Raw genomic sequence first — 25335 nt, 5'->3', positions numbered from 1 at the left:
GCTGTTGAGCATGGGGTCATCAACCCTTTGTTATCTTTGTAAGGACGAGTTCACAGTTGGATCGACTTGCTTCTGACCTCTTTGTTTGAAGACTCCTTTGCATCTTTAGGTGTGAAATGCTATGGGCCTCTCTCCCCAGACCGTGAGATAACTTAAAACTACAGCCAATACTCCTGTATTAGCCCTCTTCTACAAAGCACATTTTGGAATTATAAGTTTAAAAATGTCCATCATACTTCAGGGTTTTGACATTGTGCATAGATTCTTGTTAAGCAAGAGTATGGAAGGATATCAGTGGTCAGTGGGAATGTTGAATTTGAAACAGGGAAGGATCGGCCATGATTTTATTAAATGGTGGTGCGGGCTCCAGGGGCTGTGGGGCTGGCTCCTTCTCATTTTATACATTCAGATGTAAGTGCCTCGACCATCTACTTAACCCTCCTCACTGGACTTCTAATATTAAAGGGTACGGGTGCTGGGGTGGGGGATCTATTTTGATTATTTGGTCTGGTAGTTGCAGAAATGTCACAGTGTGTGGATACAACTCTTCCTTTGTTGAAATTTGCAAAGCATAGTTTTCATTATTTCCACTTTTCCCTTTGGACTGATTGGTGCTGTTGTCTATTGTACACCAATGCAGTCGTCACAGATTGTATGCAGTTTTTCAGATTAGAAATTAACTTGAAACCAGAAAGACACCTAAAAATAAAAAGTTGCATTCTGAGTGTGCAGACCTCAAATTTTATTTGGTCATTGCGTGAAGCATGTGAGCCTGTTTGGTCTGGAGCACTGAGCAGTGTTTTGCTGCAAGTTTAACTTCTGTCTATTTCTAAAATGATAACTTGAAAAGGAAGCTTGACTTCCAAACATCAAAGCCCAGCAGTTAGCTGGCAGTACAGTCTCACTGTGATATGACAGTACTGCACATCCCTTTCCTTGTTGAGTGCTTAAGGTTGGCTGTAAGAGGCACCTGTCTGTGGAAAGTGTACATGAAGGTATTCAGTAAGCTAGGCCAAAAGTGGCTGCAACTGAATACCCATTTTGTACAATTGCAGATGAAACTGATCAGATTTGAAGTTCTGAATGCAAGGTGTTTTAAGCAGTAAATCAATGATCTTGAGATTTTAAGATTGCTTGCTGAGACATGTGATCTCATTGACCATGTTCCTGTGGTATTAGGACATGGACAGCGATTGTAATCCTGAAAGCTTAACCTCCATTGCGTATTGATTATGGTTCCTTATGTTGTAGGATTAAGTTCTGCCTTTTCTGGGACAACGATTTTGTTTAACTGTCACAATCAGTATTACAAAGAAGTTGAATATTTTAACCTTCCCCTCTCAATGTGAAAATGTCATCTTCCTGTTGTGCCACTAGGAGCTGTGTTGGCCAAAGCGCTGCTCATTTGGCTTAGGTAGACACAATAAAGATCCCTAAATTTTTACAACTCTTACAGAGTTATAGAACACAGAAACAAACCTCAGTGCAACTCATCGATGCTAACCAAGGTTCACACATCATTTGACCCATATCCCTCTAAACATTTCCTATTCATGTACTTGTTCAATTGTCTTTTAGATGTTGTTTAAATATTTAAATCTTTTAAATGTCTTCAAACGGTACCTGCCTCTCCTACTTCCTCTAGCAGTTCATTCCACATAAGAACCACCCTCTGTTTGAAAATGTTGCCTTCAGATCCCTTTTAAATCCATCTCCTCTATTCAGAAGAGATGAATTGCAATCTCTGAAAAGATACTGCAGAGGTGACTCAGACTCGTTATTGAGATCTAGGTATTACTTGTATTAGTGATGGAGCTGGCCAGGTTTCAGTCACTCAGTACGGATATAATTATTTTCTCTGAGCTGTAAGCTCAGAGTCCTCCTCCTGCAATGGTGGGTTCCTGGTTGCAGCCTTTCTTTCATACTTTGAAAGCCCTTCCCTGATAGAGTTAGCAAAGTGATTAACCACCACCTGCCCCAGCTTGCTTCTGCCAGGTTTCTGCACCAGGCTCACAAGATGGCCTTAGTTGACACTTTCCTGCTGTATTCACCAGTTTGCCTTGTACAATCATGCTCAGTTGTCTCGCCATAGTTATTCTTAGTGAAATGCATTTTGTTTTAGAAGATTCTACCATTAAACAAATTAAGAAATAGCTATTCTTGCTGAAAGGTACTCAGAATGTGGATATATTTTTCTGCCTCTTTGATCGTACTCATTAATCCTCCATTGTCCTTCATGTGTTTGTATTCTGCTCTCCAAGAAGACACCTTCCACAGGATTAACACACATCCCTCATAAGTAGATGTCAATTTGTTTGTCATAAATCTGTAAATGTGCATTGTCTTTGCTCATGCTCAATTCCCTCCAAAGCCTGGCCCCACGGTGGCCCCATCATCTTCTCAACATTGGCTCCCCCTGCATTCCCAAAAAAAAAGTTTTCTTGTTCAATTTGCAGTGATACCTTCACCTACCATGTCCTTAAGGTGTGGAGTTGGCTCTGACTAATCACTTCACCTCAATCACTTCCTTGACGGTGCTGCTTAAAACCTGTCTTTATTACCAAATGTTTAGTCACCTGTCCTCAGCTCAAAATGTAATCATACCGACCTGTAAATAGGAATGATTATTCTGTTTCGGTATGCAAAGAAATGGAATGTTTACTTATGTACGGCATGTCCAGTTGTATAGATCAAAGTATTTATGAATAAAGTATATTTTTGAAATAAAAAAAAGTTTAGTCACCTGTCCTAAAATGTACCCCAAATAATAGCAAAATACTGCAGACATGAGAAATCTGAAACAAACACAAAATTCAGCATCTGTGGAGAGAGGAGCAGAGTTTATGTTTCAATCTTTACAAATGCTGCCAGACCTGCTGAAGTTCTCCAGTGTTTTTTCTGTTTGTTCTAATGTGTCCTTTTGTGGCCCTGTGTCAGTTTTCATCTGATTACACTCAGTTAAGTAATTTGGGACATTTACCTGTGTTAGAAGTACAATACAGGATCAAGATGCCCTTCAAGCCTGCTCTGCCATTCAAGATCATGACTGATGGTCTACCTCAATGCTTTGCTGCACATATCCCTTGATGTCATGAGTACCTGGACATATATCAAACTGAAATGCAGTTGTTGTTGCCGTAGCTGGCTAAGTGGCTGTTCCTTGGAAGGGTTGCTTGGGTTGCCACTTCAATATATTTGTGAGTGAGTTTTAACATTAAAATTACTGACCACGTTAAGATCAAGACCCCAGAATGGAATAAAAAAAACTTTGTAATTCATAAAAACAAATGTAGAGTGTATACCATATTTACTTCAATTTGGTCCGCTGATGTCTGCACCGATAGTGTGTAAACGATTTGTATTATTGTTGCAGTTCTGTTTTCAGAAATCAGCAATTTGTGATACGATGTGTCATTTGGGTTTGCCTGTTGTGTTTGTCAGCCAGATGGAGCTAAGTATCTATCTGAATAAGTGCAAAAACGCAAAGGCAGCTTGCCCTGACTTTCCCCTTACCCACTACCCCACCCCCGGAATGAATCTATTGCACGTTCTTTTAGTATATTGATCACAATTTGTTGACTGAAAGCTTTTGGACTGTAGAAATTGTTTTCACCGAACCATCACTCCTAGCTGAAATTTATGTGCATACTTCATCTCTCTGTTAGACTGTATCAAGATTTTGCAAAGCATCAAGTTGATAGAGCATTTTGTCTTAAATAAACCCATAGCAATTTCTGAATGCATTTGTCTCATTTGATGAGAGGTAGAAACATTTGCCTCGAATGATAGAATTGTACACCACAGGAGACCATTTAACAGATCCCGCCTGTATTGTCCAATTAGTCCCACTCTCTGTACTTCCCCGGGATCTTTTTCAGTATTAGCCAGTTCCCTTTAGAGAGTTATTACCGAATCTGCTTCCACCATGCTTTCAAGTAGTCCATTCCGTATCATAATAATTCATAAAGTCTGAAGTCAAACACCATTTAATCATTTATTTGGATTGTTCTGCTTTGTCATCGGGATGAATATCTGCAAACATTTAAGTTTCTTCAGATAAGTACAGGTTATAGCTTCTTTTCTCATTTTTAACCAAATTCTAATCACACGTTGCCTCAATCTTCTTTCTTTCTTCTTTTCTGATTTTATCCAGCCGCGTAGAAGAATTTGAGCAATGTGTTATCAGGTTCCCACGACTGCCACCATGAACTAGCTGTGAGAAGGTATCTCATAGCTGTCTGCGTTGGCTCTTGAGACTGCAGCAGGTGGACTGCAGCGGTTCAAGTAGGCAGTCAACTACCATCTTCTCAAGGGCAACTAGGTTCGGCCATTAATGCTGGCCGGCCAGCAATGCCCACATCTCACACATGAATATGAACAAAAAGGGGCAAGTTCATTGTCCTGACTGCAGCTAGTACAACAATCAGCTTGGGCTCCATCTGTGGGCCACTGACTAAGAAAAGTGTCAGGCTCAGCAAAGCTGAATTTTATCAAGAGCCTGGCCAATGCCAACCGTCTCCACATGAGTAACAGCTACTTGACCAGATATGCTTGTCACACAAATGTATAACAATTGGCTGCACTTGAACCCAGCATGGAATTGATAACTTCCAATAAGCAAACAGCTTTCCTCCTCCTACCTATTAATTACTGTGCAGAAACACGATGTACATAAAGTACATTTTAATTTCTGCAGCTCTGAAGATGGAAATATTTTTCTTTTTCTGTCGAGGTTAGATTAATTGTTTGATAACTAACGGCAATGATTCTGGTGTATGTACATTTGTTTTCATTCCTGACCTGTTTTTCACATTTGATGATAGATTAATTACGTCCTGTGAATTTGAAATTACTTTGTAACAGCCCGATATTAAATAAATGGGAATAGAATTTTATTTTTAGTTTTTGAAGAAAGTTGCAAACAAGTGGCTACTAAATGAATAAAGGTTATAAGACAGCATGCTGTGAGTCACAAATAACCACACAAAAACTCAAAAATAAAATACTGTAACATTTGCTTGCCGTCAATTGTGGCTGACAGCATTTGCTACGATATGAACTTACCTTGTTTCATATGACCTTTACAGAATCATTTATATTGCAGAATATTGTATTTTGTGGTAGATAACAAATTGCAGGAATAGCTTGACTTTCTTCTGCACGTCACTCGTGTGCTAGTCACTGCAGTGCATAGTTAATTTTTTAAGCTTTTTTAAAAAATATTCTGCTACAACCTCTGAGAAGTGGCAAGAGTGATTTTATAGGAATTGTGGCAGGTGCTCCTGTCAGAAACTATGCTATGGTGGAATTGATGAACACATTTTTAATGAATCTATAGTAGATATACAGTTAATATTTTGAAGGGAATCTGTGCATGACAGAGTGGCAATGTGTGGAATAATCTGTCAGGCAAGGGCATCAGAGATAGGCAAGAATGTGGTTGAGAATGCATTTGAATCCTAACATGACTAATAAAGACAGCAGAGATTCCAAGTTAAGATCCCTCTTCATCCTAAATTGTACTTATAAATCTGATTACTAATATATCTTGTCAGAATATTATTTACAATACAAATCAGCTGTGCTCATTACAAATATTTTAATAATGGCTTTATTTTACTGTAGAATTGTTTCAGCAATATGACAAGGTTATTTTCGCTGCATTTTTATTTAGTATAATATTCCGAATCAATATCCCACCTCTCCCCTTAAAAAAAATCTTCAGTCATCTGCGTCCCTAAGCTGAAATCTAAGTCTAATTTAGCTAAATCTTGACTGCAAAGGAAACTAAAAAGATTTGAGACGACCAGGGGAGCACTCTTTGAATCCTAATTCTTCATTTTGAGTTTGCATATATTTCAAATTGTTACTATGTAACTAAAATAGATGAAAGACAATGTTAACTTGGCTCTTAACTAATGGGAGTCTGAGAGACCAGCGTAAGTCTCCTTTTGAAAGGTCAGAGTTATTGAAAGCTGACAACTGAATTAACGGCAGTTGAAGTGCAGCCTCCAACACCTTTCATCAGTGAAACAATTTCTACTATTTGATATCACTTACTATGATTCATATCCAAAGCCATATCTGTTTTTCTTTTGTTTTTTTTATACTGCATAAATTATGTGGTTAGGAATTTTATTTTATTCTGAGAACAGTAGTGATAAGGAAACATTATTTTGTCCTTCAGTCTACTTCCTTTATTCTCACAGTCTCTACAAATAAAGAAATCTTCCCAAGTGCAGCACTTTTATAAAATTATTAAGTTAGTGTGTTTTCCCTGTACTGATGCCACTCAGTTTGCAAACCAAGAGGCAGGGTTGTGCAGAGTCCAAAACTCAGAATATTCTGACAAAAAATATCGGCACCTTGCAATGAGTGAAACTGGTCAGTATATCTGATAGATGATTTACTAACCCTAGTACAGTAGGCTGGATTTCTTTTTCACTGTATTTAGTAACTTACTGATATTACTCCTATTCTTCAGTGAAGGGGAGAAGGCGGTAATGAAGGGTTTTGTTTTTGCAATGTAATTAAAAACCTACAAATTGCTCCTTTTGTTGAGTCTCAAGATGTGAGCAAGCTTAATTATTGATAGCAGCCTGGAGGCTATCTGTAATTTAAAACCTTGCAACCACATCTGTTTCAATACCACGGTATCCCAGAAACTGAAACAAGGAAATGCCATGGCATTTTAACGTGAAATCAATTTGGAAAAACACCCAACAACAATGACCTAATTATTGTCATTGCGAAACTGTTTCGTATCATTATTAACTGCATCGCGTAGAGACTTATAAGTTTCATAAAATCATCTACGTGTGCGCTTGGTAAAAGTGCACAAACATCTTTAACCTGATCTGCTCATCTCGTTTTATGAAGATCCAGACATCGGGTGCAATGTTTGAACTATTTTTAAAAGTTTTCTTTTCCTTAAAGCCTTAAATATGTAACCAAGTTGGAATGGCTTACAAAAACAATTGCCCTTGATAACTCATCGCCTTTTGATCATTTTTTCCACACCTCATCTTTCTTTTCCCCTTGCCTCTTTTCTTTTTTTGTTTTTTTTTGCAGCTGCTTCACTTTTTGTTTAAATGCTGACATATTTCTGTCTTACTTTATCCACCTACAAGCGATTGAATCAGACAGGACTTCAGTTAAAAAGACGCAAGAGCCAGTCGTAACAAAACCGAACCTTTAGTCATTGATCACCACAATTTAGTGGGTCTTTTTTTAAACCAAAAGAAAATAACTCAATTCTGATACATCTTAAACATATGCTGTAAGTAATTATTAAATTGATCCTAACATATTTTAATCAAAATAATGCACATTGTCAAATAGCTTTTGCACATTTTGCTGAATTGTTGTGGTATCAACAATGAAAGGCCTGAAAATTACACTTATTTTTTCAGTAAAGTTTCCAGTTCATCTTTGTGCTCATACACACACACACACATATATATATAGAAGTGTGTATGTGTAAAATATTTTACTTGTTTTTCTCATGTAATGGAAGGTAAGGCACATACAGAAAACAAATACCCACAGATGAATGGCTGTTTTAGTTAAAAACAAGATCATGTCCACACCCTCTATTAACTTAATCGACCACAGCCTGATACAAGACATGCACTTTTTTCAAGGTTTCCTCTGTAATAGTATACCAATATCATACACCTCTTGTAACAGTTCTTCCAATTCACTGAGGTTTTAAAGATTTAACTACAACAATGTTTCCTGTACATAAATATCAAACTACTGCAATGTTGCCTGTTTTGTTTTGGATCTGAATGCTGACGAATACATAACCGTAACATGACTACTGCCAGTTGGCATCATGCTTTGGTTCAAACACTTATGTGATGGATATTCTTATGTAGACCTAAGTTGTAGGTTTATGTTTGAAATTATTTTCTACAAGCAGCCAGCTGATGGTTAAAAAGTGAGCTGTCAAAGTGTTAGGAAGTTCGGTTGATACAGTGGCTGTATTTTTATGAGTTTACTGAATTTTACATTGTTATGTCCATACTATTGTCATTTGGCAAATAAGTTAGTTCTCTTTTGATTTAATGAAAGTTTCACGTGACTTCCTTCAACCTGGGTGAACAGAAGAACAAGTCTAGCAGCCAAATTAATATTGTCCTATTTTGCACATTTACAATTCCTCGCCTCTTACAAAATACTCAAATCTGCTTGAAATGCAAATTGCATGGTTGGACTGCTTGGTATCAATATTACATTTTAATTATATCATGAGTAGTTTTTAAAAAATGTTTACATGTGGAGTGTGCTTATAATGAGCAACTTAAGTAGATCTGGCTGTCTCTGTTTTAATTGATGTGCTGTTCTGTTTTAAGAAATAACAGATTTCAGTGTGGTTGTCTTTTTGAAGATGTGGAACCTTTTCTCGTGTCCACAGTAGCTCACATTTGAGGGTATCGGGCTTTTGAGGAATAGGCATATTTGATATTTTGAGTGCAGCAATATAATCAAGAAAAGAAGCCATATACTCAGTAGTTTCACAATGTGTCATGTCTCTAAACTCTGGTTCATTCATGCGCTGTGTGGGCACATTCGCTACATTAAACTGAGAAAAAAAAGGTGGAAATATATTTTCAGCAGTTTCAACATTCTATATGTGTAGTAAGGTATTGACATCTCTAACCACAATTTGAATTCGGGACATTAGCAGCTTTACCTACTGTGCTAGTATTTAATATAATATAAAACAAAAAAACCAAGAAGGATTGGGGTTAATCGTTGCAGTAACAATTTGAGTGTGCTGTTTCAAACTGCGCAGGAACCTATTTAAGTGAGATAAATGTAATATACACAAGCTAAACTTGACATGCATGATAATCTGTGTAACTGTGGGCGTATGTGCTGTAAATGTTGCTGCACCTTTTGCAGAATGTTCATACAGACTCTCTTAAATGCAGAAATATTTTTGCTGCAACTTCTGTAAAGATCAGACTGTCTCTGATCAACCTGCTTTCTTCATTGATAAATAGCAATATCTAATGTGCTATCACAGACTCGTGTTGTAAGGAATATTGGATACTTATAAACAGTAGATTTATAAAATTGTTTAAGGAATGGCAATGGACATTCCGAGACAGAATCAGTTACTGTAGGTGGTAATAATTCTAATTGTTTTGTAACCATCCAAATAGGAACAAAAATGGCTCTCTACAATGCGTAAGATTTTGCCACAATTACTGATAAACAGAACTGATAACAAAATTAAGCGTACAAAAGCATTTATAAAATAACTCGTGAAAATATAGAAGACTACCAAAAGATTTTGTGTGTATTTTGATGTTTGGATAGTGAGTTATGCAAAAAGAAGGTACAAACCTTGAGCATTTTAATTGAATATTCATTTTCTGCAGTTTTATAAACTCCATGGTCATTTAAATACTCCAGTATTAAAAGCAACACTGTAGTCTTAATTGGAACAAATTTTAAAATTATTTGCAGAGTGCATGTAAGCTCCCACCTTGGGATAAGTTGACATTTGCCATTTTAGGATGCAAGAGGCTGCATTGCAGCAATTAAAATGTGGGGCATAAGAATGATCTTGTTCTACTTTATCTAATCTTGTGTTTTTTTATAAATAAATATATAAATAAGTCAAACTGAAACTTGATGGCTTTGCTGATTATTTTCTGTAATCAGCCACAGGGAAATTTTGATAGGTATGGTTTTGTTTCACAACCTACACTAAACATCGTGAGGAAAATCTCACGAGCTGAACTTGCTTCACTAACTGTCTCTAAAAGTCACCCTCCTCCTCTAAAGCAAAAAAAAATTATTGCCGTTAATTTATTTGGCTAACAGTCCAATAATAAATTCGATTTTTGTGCCCTTGTTGCATAGTAAATTATTAATAAACATAACCTCGTTCCTTTTTCACAGTTCCAATTGTATCCCAAATAATTTCAGGGTTATGATTTATAATTTAGTTTTAGTTGAAGTAATAGACTAAAAAAAAACTTTGACTTGGTTGCAATGATTTTTAAAATGGATTTGAGCTATTTTTAACATGCAAATAATTCTTCTTCAAAAGACAACTCAAAATGGGTTTGCTCTAATCTGTATATTAGGCTAATGATTTATTTTAAGTCAAGTGGTGCCCTTGCTGGCATTTTCTGGGTTTTATTTTCCACTGCTAGCATTTAGTATGATTTAGCTCAGTCATTTTCGTTCCCGACAGAGAAAACCACATGTAAGTTGCTGCTCCTACACTGAAACGAATTGCAGAAAAGTGGAAAATATCACTGATGTGTGTGGGTAGTTTTAGCTACAAAACCAGCATAGCTGTTTGAGTACAAAACACATACATACATATATATACACACACACACACACACACACACACACACACACACACACACACACACACATATATACTTACACACACACACACACACATGTACTCACATACATACATACATACATACATACACATAGGCACACACATATACATATTTATATACTATTTAGTGGTTAGCCCTGAAAGTTTTCAAAAAAACCATATTTGTACAAGTATAGGGTTTAAAAGCTGTGTTCTACAGATGATTTCTGACGCAAGTTGTTTTCTTTGATCGTGGTTTGTCAGCTGATTCTGTTATTTCCTTGTCAATTTGACATACAAACCAAAGTCAACCTAAATTTGTTTAGAGTGGAAAACAAAAATACAAATTTATTTGAAAAACCTGTAGCTGTGCATTTCTAAAATGTCTTTCCTTCATTTAATGAGTGTAAAATACTGTAGGAGGGGCTTCCAAAAGATAATTTATGGTATTGCTTCCTTTATGAGGCAAAAAGACTAATATCTCAAGCAGCAGGCTATCATATACATAATATATATTTATACATAGTGAGGGAACAACAAAATACTTTGGATCAGAATTTTGCTTATGGGATGATTATTTATCACTTCAGCTTATCTTGATTTACGATACACTTTGTAAATGCTCAGTAGATTTCAGAGCAGCATAAATGTTAATTCTTGATGATCCAGATTAAAATCGACTTAAAGATTTTATTGATCATCATAATGACATATTCAGTAATGTGTTTGAACTGTTAGCATACTTAACTTGTACTTTTATGAAAAAAATGAAACTTAACATCTCAGTAGTGAAGTACCTAATTGGAAGGGATATTTCATCGAATGACAATGCACAATGTGAAAGAAACGATTGGATCTTCTCAAATTCATAACAATAGTTGTTAAGTAAATCTTTATCCTGATCACAACAGGTCATTCCAAAACCTCTTTAAACAAAAAAAATACAGTTTTGCTGAAACGGTACCTTTAGTTTCTGAGTGTCAAACCTTTTGTGTCATTGTGAATTATGATATTTGTCACTGCTTAAAATAATTGCCCCTGGCTTTTTTTAGATGATCTGTTGGTCAGTTTTTTCGCCTTTTGTTTATGTTTCAGAATTACTGAAAGCTGAAACAGGAAGCAGAATCGTACTGTTTACCGAACATGATGTACTGTACTTCTGTACAGTGGTGAACTGTTAATCCAGAAACCAGAGTAGTCCAGCTACAAGTCTGCACTGTGTATGTAAGTGCTGACCTTTCTTTATTCTGCACAACCATCTTGATTATTCAACAGGTCACTTTGAGCTCATTTTTCTCATTTAACAATTGCACATCATTAACTGAGTTACAATGCATAGTGAGAATAAGTTTTGGGGGAAAAAAAATCTATGTACTTTGTCCCTGAGGAAATAACCATTTCACAGAGCTTCTGTCTTTTGCAACAATTTGGCCTCGGTGACCAACAAAATGTGGACCCAGCTGTGATCATTAGACTCCATGAGCACTATTTATGCAAATAGCATCTGTCTAATTGACTCGAGCATATTAAGGTTTCACCTTGGTTACTCATCACATCAACCAATTACGAATGACAGCTCAGAGCTTCCTCATCCAACTGTCTGTTTCCAACCAAAGTGATTAAATCAGCAAGGCACACACAATTTTTTTTCAAAATTATACTTAATCGTACTTTATTCAAAATAGTATGTGACCTAAATTGAAATTGAAAGAAAATGAGAAAGTTACTGGTGTGATAGAAACTATTTGTTTTTACTCATTTCATGTATAGCCTGTATCTTGAGGTCAGGATGTCTCTTCAGTTGCCAGTTGATATCATTGGATAAATTGCTGTCCACTGCTATTTATTAAGGGGAAATGGAGCAGAACTAACATTTGCCTGGCAGCCAATTCTTGGCATTGAAACATATGATCTAGGAGCAGGCCATTCAGCCCCTCAAGCCTGTTCCACCATTCAGTACAATCATGGCTGATCTGATTTTGGCCCTAACCCTAGTTTCGTGCTTATGTTCTATCCCTGTGACTCCCTTGTTAGTCAAGTACTTATTACATCTGCCTTAAAACTATTCAAAAACCCTGCCTCTGCCATTCTCTGTGGAAGAATATTTTTCTCGTTTCAATTTTAAGAGGGGGACGCCTCATTTTTAAATTTTGTACCCTCCCTCTCTTTCTCCCCCAAGGGCAAGCCTTCTTTTAGCACTCACCCTGTCAAGTACCCTCAGAATCTTGTGTGTCTCAATAAGATCACCTTTCATTGTTTTAAATGGATAAAAACCCAACACTTCCTTAAATGGTAAACTGTTCATCCCAGGAATCGGTTCTCAGAACTGTTCTAATGCAGTTATACACTTTTTCATAAATAGAGCCCAGTACTGTACACAGTTCTTTAGCTGTAGTCTCACCAATGTCCTGTATTAATGTAGCAAAACTGTGCTACTTTTAAATTCCATTCTCCTGCAGTAAGTGACAATGTTCCATTTTTCTTTCTAATCACTTTCTGAACCTACTATGCGCTATTGAAAGGATTGGTTGTTGCAGTAAATATTGGTTGGAGTCAAGGTGTGTATCTGTAAACTGTTAATCAGAAGATCTCAAACGTGTTGACTTGATGAATTTGCTTGAGAAATGTATTCATTTCTGTACTGAAAACGACAAATGCTGGCGATCACAGCATCTTAATGCAAAGGTCAAATATTTCAGTGTGCATGCATGCAATAGGTCATAAATATCTCAACAACACTGAATGAGAAACAAATTCTTGCAATTTTTGATAAACAGTGAGAAATTGTCTTCTCTTTGATTGATAAGATTTATTGTTTTAGTAGAAAGTAAGTAAAGTCACATTTATTCCACTTGGGATGCAGCAAGTTCTCAGCATTAAGTGGGAAACACAGGAGGGAACCCTTTTGGGTTCAGTCTGACTTGCAGAACTGTCACAGGAAAGTGAAAATGATGAGTTTGCTCAGAGCATTGTAAAACTGGAAATAATAGGTGTGGAGTCTACCTTAGGGCAGAGATGAACAGATTACCATTTCAGGAAAGATTGGATCAGCATCCATTTCGAGGAATGAGAGGTGATCTTATTGAGAAATACAAACTTCTGAGGGTATTTGACAGGGTGGGTGCTGAAAGGGTGTTTCTCTTTGGGAGACTGGAACTAGGGGACAGACCTTAAAAATAAGGTATCTCCCATTTTGAAATTGAGATGAGGAGAATTTTCTTCTCTCAGAATGGCAGAGGCAGAGTCCTTGAATATTGTTAAACTTATAAAACTTTTTATTTGCTGTACAAGTTTATATTTGAAGTGTAGACCTTTCTATTGCCTGAATTTTCAGTTATTGAAGCAGACATCTTCAGCAACATGACACGAACAGCACTTGAACCAGTTTCACTGAGTATACTTTTCGATGCAGCTGAGCTGGAAGCTTGTACCCCGGTTTCAGCAGTGAAATTTTCTGGGAACTCACAACATGTTTCTTCAAAATGCCAATTTCTGTTTATCTCATGGTTCTCCAAATGCGACTTCTTAATCAAATTGCATAGCCCTCCTTTGGTAAATTTGTAATGAGAGTTGTACATCACCTCTAGGCTGTGTTGATGTGTGAAGGGAACATAGTAATTACAAATCTGAAAGTAGTTTTCAGATGGAGTGCTCCAGGGGATTTACAATGCAGTGATTAGCTATCACAAGACTGATACTGGTTTCACAGGAGTCCCTAGTTAGAATTGCAAACTATAAACACTACCTTGAATTTTTAAAATACAAAATTTTATTCTTTGATTGTCTCAGCTTGCAACAAAATTGGGGTAGCTGGCACATGAACACCATTTACAATAAAGCTCTTGAGTACTTATTTTGAAGAATTTTTGTTCATTTAAGATAATGTTTGTTAGTGAAGGAGAATAGAACAGTTTCCATTTCAGTCGCGCACACAAATGTCAACATCGAGCATTCTCAGGTTAAACAGCACAAGTGGAGGAGTGAAGTTACTTTTACTCTGCGGCACTGGGCTCCTTTTCATTTTCATCCCAGCCACAGTGTGTCTCCGACTGAAATTAAGGGGCGGTGGTAATGAAGGAGCAATTTTTGTGCTGCTGTGCTGAAATCTCAGAAAACTGATTCATTTAGAACCCTTACAGCTAACAATGAGAGCTGGTATTCACCTCATCAAGCTGATCCACATTTAAAGTCAGAAGACCAGAAGTTTGTAGCCAATAGTCCTCACCCAAAATGTAATAATTGAAATAATTGCTTCTGGTGATCATTAATATCTAGATATAGACCCCCTTCATTGGGTTACACATGCAGCTGCAAGATTATATCTATAGAATGTCAACTGTAGCCATATCGATTGTACTCTTTTCAGTGAGTCACAAAGTGTTGGTATTAGAAGTGCTGATCCCCTTAAGGGTTATCCAGAACAGCTCTGGAGTTGATTGAAAGCATCTGATGCTCATTGGACTTGTGGCATGGCAGTAGTGTCTCTATCCATGACCGTGAGACCTGGGTTCAAGTTCTATCTGCTCCCGATAATGGTAATTTGTAATAATATATCTGTGTGCAATAATGTCTCTGATTAGAAAGTATCTGTGTTTTTACAGATCCTGAAACTACCTCTCCCTAACCTTTTGATGTTATTGCATTGCATGTAAGTTAATTAATTGGAAACATGGGTGATCTACTGATGGTGATTATTAGTTGAAAAATACCACAGGAGGTTTGGTGGTGGGAAAATCTGGTTAGTTTTATGAGGTAGCACTTCTGTATATAAAAATAAAATTACAGGGAGTATTGTGGTGCAATGGTTAGTGCCTTTATTCTTGAGCCAGAAGGTCTAAGTTCAAGTCCCACCTGTCTCAGAGGTTGCTTTTTAAAAAATATTTTGAATGTGCATAAAACGGGACTCTCTGAAAACAGCACGTTAATTTGATTAACAATTTTCTAAAATCCAATGTCCAATTTCCAAACAAAACTTCTGAAAGAGAACAAGTTCTTGTGGTGCAGTGGTAATGGCCAGTTCTCTAGGCCAGGAGACCTGGGTTCAAGTCCCACCTGCTCAAAAGGTGTACAAGAACATCTCCGAACAAGTTGGTGGGAAAACTTAAAAAAGGGGCTGTATTCTTTGGTGGGCTGTTGTGGCAGTGTCCAGGCAGTGAACAGATTGATTGGAAAATATCTAAGAGCGGTGTTGTTGCCTGTGGAGAGGGGTGAGCCCTGCAGGTGATAGAGAGACTTACCTCCAAGGCGGAGAATATTGTGGACAGCATGTACAGAGAGGTGGTCACACCTCAGACTCAGGCTACACATGCAAGAAGAGAATGGGTGACGACCTGGCAGAGCAGGAAGACTAAGCAGGCAATGCAGGAATCTCCTGTGGCTATTCTCCTGCAAAACAGATATACCGTTTTAGATTCTGTTAATGGAAATAGCCTCTTGGGGTAACATCAGCAGCCAAATTCATGGCACCATGGTTGACTCTGCTGCAGAGAGATGGAGAAATAGGCATAGAAATACTATAGTTTCAGGGGATTTAATTGTAGGCAGAATAGATAGGCATTTCTGAGGCCACAAATGAGAATCCGTATGACGCATTGTTTCCCTGTTGCAAGGGTCCTGGATGCCTGAGTGGTAGCAGGACTTTCTGGATAGGGAGGGCGAACAGCCAGTGGTTGTGGTACGTGTTGGCACGAACAACATTAGGTGGGAATAAAAGTGATGAAGTCCTCAAAGCAGAATATAGAGGACTGGGAAGAAAGTTGAAATGTTGGACCTCAAAGGTAGTTATCTCAGGATCACTAGCAGTGTCATGAGTGCATCAGAGTAGAAACAACAGGAGGTATATAGCAGGAATATGTGGCTGAAAACCTGGTGTGAGGAGGAGGGTTTCAGTTTTGTGGGGCATGAGGACCAGTTCCGTGGGGATGGAACCTGTACAAACTGGATGGGTACTTGGCAGAGTGGTTGGGGAGGGTTTAAACTAGTGTGGCAGGGGAATCAAAACCAGAGAGGTAGGGCAATACAGGGAGAAATTGAGGGAGAGATAGAAATGAAGGTCAACAGACAGGGAAATGCTGCTGGCAAGAGCAGGGGAGATGGTCTGAAATACAAGTATTTCAATGTGAGAAGTATAATAGGAAGGTAGATGAACTTAGAGCTTTGGTTAGTACTTGGAACTGTGACATTACTGAGGTTATGGAGACTCAGCTGAAAGAGGGACAGGACTGGCTGCCATATGTCTTAGGATTTAGATGTTTCAGGTGTGATAGAAGAGGATGGAAAAAGGGGTGGGGGAGTTGCATTACCGGTAATGGAGTATTTCACAGCTTTAAGACAGTCATGGATAGGGACAATAGCAGTCCTCGGGTGAAGGTGTTAAATTGGGTGAAAGTGAACTACAACAATATTGGGCAGGAACTGGAGAGTGTTGATTGGAGGCGCTGTTTGAGGGTAAATCCACATGGGACAGGTGGGAGTATTTCAAACGGCAGTTGATGAGCGTTCAGGAACGGCGCATTACTATGAGAATGAAAAATAGATTTGGCAAGTTACATGAACCTTGGATGGCCAAAGATGTTATGATCTTGGTCAAAAGAAAAAAGAAAGTTATGGGGAATGGAACGGACAAAGCCCGTGAAGTATATAAGGAAAGTAGGAAAGACCTTAACAAGGAATTAGAAGGGCTAAAAAGGGTCATGAAAAATCATGAGCAAACAGAATTAAGGAGAATCCCAAGACTTTTTATACATATGCATATATGAAAAGCAAGAGGGTAGCCAGGAAAAGGGTTGACCCACTCGATTACAAATCAGGGAATCTGTGTGGAGCAGATGATGTAGGTGAGGTCCTAAATGAATACTTTGACACAAAGAGAAAGAATTGTTGGAGGATGATCTCAGGGAAGGGACTGTCAAATTTCTAAGCCAAGTTGCTATTAGAAAGGAAGAGGTGTTGTGTTTCTTAAAAAGTATTAAGGTAAGTCCTGATGGGATCTATCCCAAAATACTGAGGGAGGCAAGAGAAGAAATTGCAGGAACATTGACGGACATCTTTATATCCTCCTTGGGCACAGGTGAGGTCCCAGAGGACTAGAGAATAGCCAGTGTTGTTCCATTGTTTAAGAAGAGTAACGGGGTAATCCAGGAAGTTACAGGCCTATGAACCTCATGTCGGTGGTCGAGAAATTAGATGGGGAAGGGGAACTGAGTCCAAATTTGACAAGTTATGCTGCATTTTTGTAGAACGTTAGTTAGGCCACATTTGGAATATTGTGTGCAGTTCTGGTCACCACACTACCAGAAGGATATGAATGTTTTGAAGAGGGTACTGAAAAGGTTTGCCAGGTTATTGCCTGGTATGGAGGATTTAAACTATCAAAAAAGGTTGGATAGGAGGTTGAGGGTTGACCTGACGGAAGTTTATAAGTTTATGAATAGTATGGATAGTGTAGAAAGAACAGGCTTTTTTTCCAGGATGGAGGGGTCAGTTACTAGGGACAAAGTGTGAGGGGGCAAGTTTAAAAGAGATGTGTGAGACAGATTTTTTGCACAGTGATGAGTGAGTGGAATGCATTGCTACAGGAGGTGGTGGAAGCAGACACAATAGCAGCATTCAATAAGCACCTGGATAAATACATGAAGAGAAAAGGAATAGAGGGATACAGATCCTGTAAGAGAAGACAGTTTTAGTATGGAAGGGCAAAATGTGTCGGTGCAGGCTTGGAGGGCCGAAGGGCCTGTTCTTGTGCTGTATTATTCTTTGCTTTTTGTTGTCACTCCATTTTCGTTGGATCTCCTCCCTCTCTCCCTACCTTTCCTTCACCTTTTGATGTCATTGTATGCGTGAATACTGATTTAGAGCATCTGCAGGATTCAGGGACAGGAAAGTTGGAGAAGCTCTTCATGGACCTGCTCCTGGATCTGGTGAAAGAAGTCATTAACAAGTCAAGGCAGCGGGTTGTGGAGGGGATTATAACTCTTCACCTGAAAAGTCTGCTTCTCTTCTGCTCAGGAGCACATGGTGTTCCCCAGTATTCTCAGGGCATTTAGAGAGAGGTGGCCACCACAGGAACTATTTTGTGTATGTTCCCTTCCAACTCCATTTTGATTTAGTTCCCTCCCTCTCTTCCGCCTGAGCCCTATCTTTGTTGTTGCTGCATGGCCTCTGAGTACGGCTGCCAATTGTTAGTTTAGCAAGTGACACAGGTGATTTGGTGACGGTTTATCAAAATATAGGCTGTGTCCTTCCCCAGTCGGGTTCTGGGCAGGGAAATGTAAAGTTTGTAAATCTCTGAAAGTCTCTTGCTTCCTAAATCAACATGTGGGCATTGATCTACTAAATACAGGGTTCTGGTTAAAATCCCACTACTGGACTTAAGCTCAAAACTAAAGATTGACAATGTTGGGAGTCTTTATCTGTCTGTTTGAGAGATGGTAAAGGATCTCATGGTACTGTTTCTATCAAGAACAAAGCAGTTATTGCAGGTGACCTGGCCATTATTTATCCTTCAATGAGTGTAAAGAAAAAGCACATTATCTGATTATAGTCCAACAGGTTTAATTGGAAGCACTGAACCTGTTGGACTATAACCTGGTGTTGTGTGATTTTTAACTTTGTACACCCCAGTCCAAAACCAGCACCTCCAGATCATGACATTATCTGATCACTGTCACATTGCAGTCTGTGGGATCTTGCTGAGCACAAATGAACTGCTGTGTTTTCTACAAGTGAATGTGCTTCAACGTGAACTTTGTTAGCTGTAAAGCACTTTAAAATGATGGCAATCATGAAAAGCGCTATCTAAATGCAATTCTTTCTTTTTGAATGTGTAGGAGTTAATTTTCTCCCTTGCCTGTTCTCTGCATACCAATTCCTACCCAGAGATCAGGAACTTGTCCGCTCCATCATAAATGTCCTCGTTGACAGCAGAAAGATACCCAGTCAGTTTGCTTAAAGTCCTTCAAGTGTGACTTTCTGCAGCACGCTTTGTGCTTTCTGTTTGATGTAATGTACGGTGAGGGCTTTGAGGTATCCCAAAGCTCTTCCCATCTAAATAATCAGGGGAGCAGTCACTGTTATGTGGGCAAGTGTGTAGCTAATTTGTATGGAGCCAGATTCAGACAGTAAGTGAAATGAATGAGCAGCTAATTTTTTTTGTTGTCTTACTTGGGGGAAGACTGTTGGCCAAGGATATTAATGCCAATGCTTACTCCATTACCATTTTTTTCCATTTATGTCAATTCCATCAAGTTTCTCCCCTTTGAATTACATTACATTCCTTTGTGGTAATTTGTCCTTCTCTTCGTGAAACAGATGGAAGTCTGGAATATCCTATTTTGTATTATAGATTCACTCTGGTTACAGCCCGACAAGTAAAAGATTGATACTTAATATTGGCCATCTCTGTCATTGCAGCGTTCAAGATGTTGACGGGACTTGGCAGGGTAGTGCTGAGTCAATAATTCCCCACCAGTTTAAACATAAAAGGCTTTCCAATTAGGATGGTGACGAGGGAATTTCTCCTGTGAGAGTCATTGCCGCTTGGAATTTTCTTCCCCTGTCAGGCAGTGGAGACCGGGTCATTCAGGATTAATTGAGATAGATTTTTAATCACAAGGGAGTCAAGAGATATGGGAGGTGGGAAGGAACATTGAATTCAAGCCATAATCAGATCAGCCCTGATCATATTGAATGGTCAAGCATATCTTTATCATCAAAATATTTTAATTTCTTGTTGGATTTCATCTTGCCCAATGCAAGTGCCATATTTTTAATCTGAGTTTGAATGTACTCCGTTCGAAAGGCCTCTTTTAGTTTGTCTCTGCTTAGTTCTCATTAAAGATTTCTCCGAACCATTTGGTTTTCATCACTTTTAATACCATTCTTCTATCAGTTGGTAGCACCCCTGCTGCTAAATCAAAACCTTGTCAGTTAATGATTCACTCTTGAGACTGAAACTGTCAAGCAGTGCTGAGGTGCTATCTTTCAGAAGAGATGTTAAACTGAGATACCTTTTACCCTCGAGTGGGTATAAAAGATCCCAAAGTTACAGGAATCTTATTTTGTGTCACAACCTGTTTTCCTCTGACCCCTATATTCCTTCAGTGACATCTGGAACAGATTATCTGGTCATTATTGTGTTGTAGTTTGGATAAGATAATTACATGAAAATTGGATGCTACAGTTCCTATGTTACAAAAATGACTGCACTTCAAATGTACTTCAGTGATTATAGAATATTATGGGGCTCTTTGAAATTGTGATAAATACGATGTAAATGCAACATGGTGGTTGTTTTAGCCTCAGATGTTTCACTGTTACGGAACTGTGCTTCTGCTTATTATTGTTGCAGTGTTGATCTTCTGGACTGTATGATGATGTTATCTCCTCACTTACACTTCTTTTTCTCTATTGTTATTTTTGCATGGGGTGTATTTTGACTTGCATGCAGATGTTGCATAAGGTAGATGGCCTGAAAGGGTTAAGTGCCAAACTTTGGAATTGCTCCACACATTGATGTATAGATGCCTATTGCTGGGAGGAGCTAATTGATTTTCAGTTAATCATATCTACAGTCATGCAGTATAATCTCGCTAGGAGGTAACAATGCCTTTTACCTAGTGTTAATGCAGATACTCAGTCTTAATGCAACCTACAATCTCGTTATTAGGTAACAAGCCACCTCTTGTTCCTCAAGAAGCCTCCTCTGTTGAATACTCGTTAGTGGTTAATGCTTCACCAACTTAATATGAGTAAGCCCAGTAAATAAGAATTACAAGAAAGATTGCCGGCAGTAAATCTATCAAAACAAGCTGCTATCGCAACTAGGTGCCAGCTGCAGACATTACTTAGAATAGTGGCAACCACTGCCGTATGTAAAATGTTTACTGATTATTACTTTGTAGAGCAAACATTTTTGCTTTGCGTATTATAAAATGTTACAGGAATCTTATTTTGTGTCACAACCTGTTATGTCACTAAACTAAAATTAATAACTGCTGATGCTGGAGTTCTGAAACAAAAACAGAAATTGTTGGTGAAACTCAAGAGGTTTGATAGAAAGCAGAGTTAATGTTTCAAGTGCACCGACCCTCCTTTAGAACTGCTGTGTTAATAGTTGCTCCAGCAAGGCATCCAGATGAGAGGAAATCTGAACTTGTCAACATTGAAAGCAGTGATAACATTAAAACATGTAATGCGGCACAGTGGTTAGCACTGTTGCCTCACAGCGCCAGAGACCAGGTTCAGTTCCCACCTCAGGCAACTGTCTGTGTGGAGTTTGCACATTCTCCCCGTGTCTGCGTGAGTTTTCTCCGGGTGCTCCGGTTTCATCCCACAGTCAAATGATGTGCAGGTCAGGTGAATTGGCCATGCTAAATTGCCAGTTATGTTAGGTGTATTAGTCAGAGGTAATTATAGGGGGATGGGTTTCTCTTCGGAGGGTTGGTGTGGAGTTGTTGGGCCGAAGGGCCTGTTTCCACACTGTACGGAATCTAATCTACTGTCTACTTCCAGAACTGTTGAATTGAGCCCTTATAGTTCTCCTCCCTGCTTAGTATGGCTGAGATGAACTAACATTTAATGCTTACATTCTCGATCTGATTGGGACTATGATGTGATACCCATTACAGAAACTTGATTGTGAAAAGGCCAGGATTGACAGCTCAGTATTCCAGTGTTTAGATATTTCAGGTGAGATAAAGAGGGATATAAAATGGTTAGGGGAGTTCATTATTGATTAAGGAGAATGTCACATCTGTACTGACAGAGGACATCTTGGAGGGGTCATCCAGAGAGAACATGAAACTTCTGAAGGAGAGGATAAATCAACAACTGGAAAGGTGGAGATTAATCAGGGATAGATAGCACTGATATGCTCGAGGAAGATTCTGTCTGATTAATTTAATTGGGCTTTTTGAAAAGGTGACTAAATATATTGATGAGGGCAGTGTCATTGACGTGGTTTACATGGACTTCAGTAAAGCTTTGATGAGGTCTCACGTGGAAGGATGGTCCAAAAGGTAAGAGCCCAAAGGATCCAAGGGAAGCTGGCAAACTACTTCAATATTGGCTTGCAAATAGGAGGCAAAGGGTGATGCTGGAGAGATGATATTGTGATCGAAAGCTGTGACCAATGGTGTTCCACAAGGATCAGTGTTGGGACTTCTATTGTTAGTAATTTATATATACGATTTGGGTGAAACTGATGGTGGTCTGATTTGTAAGTTTGCACGTGATGTGAGAAGTGGTGGATAGTGAGGAAGGTTGTCAAACGATACAGCAGGATGTAGATCAGCTGGAAAATTAGGCAGAGAATTGGTAGATCTGGTCAGTGTGAAGTGATGCATTTTGGGGTGTTAAATACAAGAGGAAAATGCTACAACTGGTCACACTCTTAGAGTATTGATAAACTGGGTCCAAGTCCATAGCTCCCTAAAAGTGGAAACACAAGTAGGTAAGATGGTAAACAGCTTGCCTTCATTGGTTGGAGCATTGAATGTAAAAGTGGGCAAGTCGTGTTGCCACTGTGTAAGACTTAGGTTGGGCCATGGGTACAGTACTGTGCACAGTTTTGGTGACCATGCTATAGAAATGACGTAGAGGCTTTGAAAATGATGCAAAAGAGGCTGTTGCTTAGATTGGAGTGTAGTAGCTATAAGGTGAAGTTATTCAAAATTGGATTGTTTTCATGTAGGATCAGAGGCTATGCAAAATTGAGAGGCATAGGTAAGGTGGAAATTTGAAATACTAGTGGGTGTAGGTTTAAGGTGAAAGGGAAAAGGTTTAAGGTTTTTTTTGCATAAAAATAGGAGGTTCCTGAAACATACTACCAGGGAAGGTGGTACAGGCAGATATAGCAACGTTTAAGACACGTTTAACACATGAACAGGCGGAGAATAGAGGGATACAGATTATGTGCAGGCAGATGCGATTAGTTTAGAACGGCCTCATGGTTGGCATAGACATAATGGACCAAAGGGGCTGTTCCAATGCTGTACTGTTCTATCTTCTATGTTCTAATACTTATATAAATGGTAGCCCTAAGCTGCTTTTCTCAGCAACCACTGTGCCCATTCTGATTGTCCTTTCTGTTAACTTTGCTTGTTGCAAACACCGAAGAAATTAAGCAGCGTCAGTGGTAAGAGACACAGAGTTAATGTTTCAAGTTAAATGCTACTCCTCTTCAGAACTTCGGATAGTTCGTAATCACTTTTTAAGTTCCATGCTTTGAATGCTCACTGCATGCTATCAAGCTAGATTGGAACTGCAAGCAAGCAGTAGTGTTGCACTGATATTAAACAATGAACTGTGGATGCTGGAAATTTGAGACAGAAAGAGAAGTTGTTGGAGAAACTCAGTCAGGCAGTGTCTGTGGAGGTAGAAACTGAGTTAACATTAGAGTCCAGTGACCCTTTGTAACTCTTGCAGCAATTTAAGGCAGGGCAGTTTACTAATCCAAACCAAATCTTCTGAATTTTTTTTAGATTTAAGAGGATTAACAAGACTCGCGATGGAGGAATACTTTTGTGTATAATGTCTCTTGCAAAATACACCGACTAATATAAAATGCCATTTGTCTCTCTGTCTGATCTCCAGCTGACCATATTTGTTGATTTTGGGACAGCTGAAAATGTGTTGCTGGTCAAAGCACAGCAGGCCAGGCAGCATCTCAGGAATAGGGAATTCGACGTTTCGAGCATAAGCCCTTCATCAGGAATGGTTTTGGGACAGGACAGGTATGGCTGCCTGCTCATCAAGTTCAGTGAGATTTCTTCTTCCAAAACGAACTTATTGCCTGTGGAGGTTAGAGAATTTTAATTCCCTGAATTTAAAAAAAAGTATTCCTCCGTACAAATTCAAATGAAGCTGTTGAGTTGTTTGGTATAGAAGACTATGGGGCAAGTAGCAGGAATGGGATGAGAACAGTTCGGTGGCTTTTTTTTTTAGGACTGGCAAAGATTAGATGGGCTGGAGAGCTTTATCTGTGCTCTAGACCCCTGTGACTTTATTCATTTATGGGACATCAGTGCCATGAGCTGGAGTAGTATTTCTTGCCTGTCTCTAGTTGCCTTTGGTAAGGTGATGGTGAGCTCCCTGTTTGGACCACTGCCGTCCATGTGCTGGAGGTAGATGCACAATATCGTTCAGGAGGAAGTTCCAGGATTTTGACCCAGTGACAGTGGAGGAACAGTGATTTTTTTCCAAGTCAGATGGTGAGTGACTTGGAGGGGAACTTGCAGGTGGTAGTTCCCATTGCCTGCTGCCTTGTCCTTCTGGATGGAAGTGGTCATGGATTCATAATTGTTCATTGAGGTTTCTTAGAGAAAGAATACTGCTATCCTTACCTAGGCTAACCTGTATGTGATTCAAGTGGGACAATTCTTAGATGAGGTGATCTAGCAAGCTTCTTTATAAAATGCCGCAAAGAATGAGGACATTTGTGCCCCCACACCCTCCTCCCACCAATACCCCACGGTTAGTCAACCAGAGCAGCTATGAATGGGCAGTAAATGCTGACCTTGTCACCCTTGCCCACATCCTGTGACTGAAATGTTTTAAATGTTGATAAGTGTTGTCATTTGCAAATTGCCTTTCTGACATAGCTCATCCTGTTCTGAAAGCAGTCAATGACACACGACGAGCATGGTTTTTTGATGCATTGATCATTGACTGCTCCATGAAATGGTCACTTGCGTCAGAAACCTGGACAATGAGTGCTGGAAGATATTGCCGCTGTCATCCCACTTTATCCAGATGACAGTCTCTGTTCTTGCCAACATCCTTGGTGGAATGATTTCCCAAAGGAATAATAGAATCATTTGACCATTTAAGAGATGTAGAAATCCATTCTTCATCTGCCATCTTTTCTGAAATTGGCAAAGTCCGTTCGGTGTGGGGATTAAATCCTAATAATTTCTTGATTGATAGGGTTGAGCTTGTATTTTTAACTGCTGCAATGACATTTGTGAATTTGAAGCTTT

General features: G+C 38.8%; 1 long non-coding RNA gene across 10 annotated transcripts in view; it reads left to right on the top strand.

Moving 5' to 3' along the window:
• Nucleotides 1-25335, top strand: part of LOC132830941 (uncharacterized) — a 558005-nt gene that overhangs the window by 289306 nt on the left and 243364 nt on the right. For all 10 annotated transcript variants that reach the window (XR_009646452.1, XR_009646457.1, XR_009646455.1 and 7 more), the window contains one exon: nt 11453-11581. This is a non-coding gene — a long non-coding RNA (uncharacterized LOC132830941). The remainder of the gene's footprint in view (nt 1-11452; nt 11582-25335) is intronic.

This window comes from Hemiscyllium ocellatum, chromosome 3 (genome assembly GCF_020745735.1).
Source record: "Hemiscyllium ocellatum isolate sHemOce1 chromosome 3, sHemOce1.pat.X.cur, whole genome shotgun sequence".
In the NCBI taxonomy this organism is placed as follows: Eukaryota; Metazoa; Chordata; class Chondrichthyes; order Orectolobiformes; family Hemiscylliidae; genus Hemiscyllium; species Hemiscyllium ocellatum.
This window is presented reverse-complemented; position numbering and strand designations above follow the sequence as displayed.